This window comes from Rhincodon typus, chromosome 20 (genome assembly GCF_021869965.1).
Source record: "Rhincodon typus isolate 14 chromosome 20, sRhiTyp1.1, whole genome shotgun sequence".
In the NCBI taxonomy this organism is placed as follows: Eukaryota; Metazoa; Chordata; class Chondrichthyes; order Orectolobiformes; family Rhincodontidae; genus Rhincodon; species Rhincodon typus.
Window position 1 is genome coordinate 33,229,702 of NC_063351.1, and position 3,525 is coordinate 33,233,226.

The 3,525-nt window shown below is 39.6% G+C and overlaps 1 protein-coding gene across 1 annotated transcript in view; it reads left to right on the forward strand.

Annotated features, from left to right (window-relative positions):
• Positions 1 to 15: 15 nt before the first annotated feature.
• LOC109934627 (tudor domain-containing protein 1-like) overlaps positions 16 to 3,525 on the forward strand; it is a 37,528-nt gene continuing 34,018 nt past the window's right edge. The window contains exon 1 of the mRNA XM_048609178.1: positions 16 to 113. The gene's annotated coding sequence lies outside the window, so the exon portion shown is untranslated. The remainder of the gene's footprint in view (positions 114 to 3,525) is intronic.

Here is a 3,525-nt window from a genome sequence, read left to right on the forward strand (position 1 = left end):
GGTGGGATACATAGATTTTGGTAATATTGAGAAACTCCATTTAAGCCAGCTCCGTCCAGCCCAAGAAGAATTGTTGGAATTACCAAGTCAGGCATTGAAGTGTGCTTTGGCAGGTGAGTTTACATTTGGACTCTAGAAAACGTTGAGATGAAAACCAATTTCCTTCAGTGAATCACTGATGCCTGATAAAGGAGGTATGTTGAAGGACATAGTTGCACATCACATTCATTGTTAATATCCATGTCGAGAAAGGAGCATAAAGATTTTAGATGTCCTAGTTTTCTCTTGCTTGTATACTGTAGCATTTCAAGCGCTCACGTAAATACTTCCCAAATATTTTGAGGATTCTTATCTTTACCATACTTTTAGATAGACAATTCCACATGCCACTCTGGGTTTTTAAAGAAAATTCCTCAAATCTCCTCTTAAATCACCTCCTCCCTACCTTAAACTATTTTTTTCTGAAACAAGTAAATAATTTAGAGTAGGGAAGAAAGAGTTTTTAGGCTTAATATTCATGTACTGCTGAGTTTGATTTTTAAATCATAACAGAGAGGCCTGTGACCAGCAGTGTGCCACAAGGATTGGTGCTGTGTCCACTGTCGTTCATCATTTAAATAAACAATTTGGATGAGAATATAGGAGGCATGGTTAGTAAGTTTGCAGATGACACCAAAATAGGTGGTATAGTGGACAATGAATAAGGTTATCCAAGAGTACAATGAGATCTTGATCAACTGGGCTAGTGGATGAGGAATGGCAGACGGAATTTAATTTAGATAAATGCTAGGTGTGTGTTTTGGTAAGACAAACCAAGGCTGGACTTGAACCATTTAATGGTAGGGCCCTGGGGAGTGTTGTTAAACAGACTTTAGGAGTGCAGTTATGTAGTTGTTTGAAAGTGGTATCACACTTTCAAGTGGCGGTGAAGATGACGATTGGCATACTTGCCTTCATCCCTCAGAGCATTGAGTACAGATGTTGGGGTGTCATGTTATGGCTGTACAAGACATTGGTAAGGCCGCATTTGGGGTACTGTGTTCACGTCTGGTCATCCATCTATAGGAAGCATGTTACTAAACTGGAAAGGTTGCAATAAAGGTTTACAAGGATGTTGCTGAGACTGGAGGGTTTGAGTTATAAGAAACTGGATAGGCTGGGAATTTTTTCCCTGGAGCATAGGAGGCTGAGGTATAACCTTTAATAGAGGTTTATAAAATCATGAGGGACATTGATAAAGTGAGTAGCCAAGATCTTTTCCTCTGAGTAGGGCAGTCCAAAACCAGTGGGCATGGGTTTAAGATGAGAGGAAAAGAAAGGTTTGAATAAAGCAATAAAATACCTGACATTACAGATCATAGGAATAAATTAGAAAATAGAGAAATAAAAAGTTCAGAATAACAGTTCTTCCATCCAGTCCATGCTGGTATCTAGCGTCCCATCTACACCGGGCCTTGACTCCAGACTATGTCAAACTTCATCTCGAGGCTGGGAGACCACTCTGAAATCACCTTGAGGCCAGAGGTCTATGCTGAAGCCCCGCCAGGCCAAAAGACCACCCCAGGCTGCCGAAAGGCTAATTGTCACCAGGAGATGGCTACGCCTGGCCAGGAGATCACCACACGGGGTTCACATTGAGGCCAAGAGTCTGAGTCTGTGCTGAGGCCCAGAGTTCAGGACATCACGAAGAGGAAAGTTGAGAGAAAAGAAATTGGATTAAGAGGAGGGAGGGAAAAGAAAGAAAGGGACTCAAGGCAACTTTTTCACACAAAGTACAGTGCATATATGGAACCAGCTGCCAGAGATGCTAGCAGAGACGAGTGCAATTACAACATTTGGATAGGTACATGAATAGGAAAGACTTAGAGGGATCAGGGCCAAATGCAGGCAAATGGAGCTAGTTTAGTTTGGAAAACCTGGTTAGCTTGGATGAGTTGCGTCGAAGGGTATGTTTTCATGCTGTATGACTCTGACTCTGGAGTTTAGAAAAGAAGACTGAATAGCTGCTGTTGGTGTTCTCATAAGAATTAATATTTTGTTGACAACTCTAGATCTGTTCTGAAAACAGGATGCAATCAATTTGGCAGAGCTTTTTTCAACATTTGTTTTAGGGGCTGCAGTGCTATTTAAAAGCCAGTTACTACCTAATATTGATATTTGTGTGAAATCTGTAAAGAGTTGTGCATGACTCATTAAACTCTTGTGATCTATTGTCATGGTCCCTGATCAAGGGCATTTGTGATATCGCCTTATGCTGAGACTTCTAGTAGTAACTCTAATTGTTGGTGTCTAGGAATTTTAGGAAAGCATCTCAAGGTGAGAGGAGTAAGGAAGGTATGCTTCCACTTTCTGGTAAAGTTCTTTTAATTAAGTCTGAATGTCATTTGTTTCATCCATTTGGGATAACAAAGTTGTATCATTACTGGAAATGAAAGAAGGAATTGAATGGGGCCTCAAGTAAGGCACACTTGTGTGCTGTGGGGAAGTATTCAAATGCCAGGGTAAGTGAACTTCTTACACCCAACTGGTTTTATTTTGAAGGTGAATCAGATTGACTTTTAAAATGCAGTGAAAGCAGTAGATATTTGGTATGTGGGTTAATGAATGCTGTTGCAGGAAATTGCCCAAGTGTGCTGGAGAAGTAATGGACAAAGACTTGTTGGATATAAGAACATTAGATATAGGAGCAGGAGTACACCATCTGACCTGTTTGAGCCTGTTCCACCATTTAATAAGATCATGGCTAATCTATTTTGTGGACTCAGCTATACTTACCTGCCTGCTCACCATAACCCTTAATTCCTTTAAGGTGTGCAAGGATGCAGATTGAATTGAAAACTGTCACAAGGAAATGGAATTAATGGGCATAAAGGCCTATTGCTTTTTACATTCTAAATAGTAAAATATCTCTACTATTTTGTTTATTTTTTTTGATTTATTGTTATATTGTTATATATTATATATCTTGTTATATATGTTATACATGTTCTGTTTTCAAGTTTAGAAATAGGATGTGGGAAATATATTTACTTTTAGACACAAGTAACTCCCTGTCCTGATGCATATGATGTGGAAAGAATTTCATTAAATCTGCATAACATTTACTCCATAGTTAATCTTGCCTTGTGTAAAGATCTTTCATTTCATTTGTTACTGAACAAGCATTAAGCATTCCTGATGACTGACCTTAAAGTCAATGTTTTTGGTTAGCCTTGCTTCTAATTTGTAGATATTCCAATGATCAATTGTGCTAGTGCACAACAGTCCACAGTAATATTATAGCTTGACTTTCTCTATGCTTTTTTTCCCTGTTGGAAAGTGTCTGACATCCAGCTGACGTCTTTAAAGATGAAGAATTTAATCTATGAACATTTGCATGCTTAAACAATTGTCAGACGTCCCGCAACACCGGTTATAGTCCGCGATAGTAAGAACTGCCGCTGCTGCAGTCAGAGATAACGGTGTGGAGCTGGAGGAGCACAGCAGGCCAGGCAGCAACAGAGGAGCAGGAAAGTTGACGTTTCG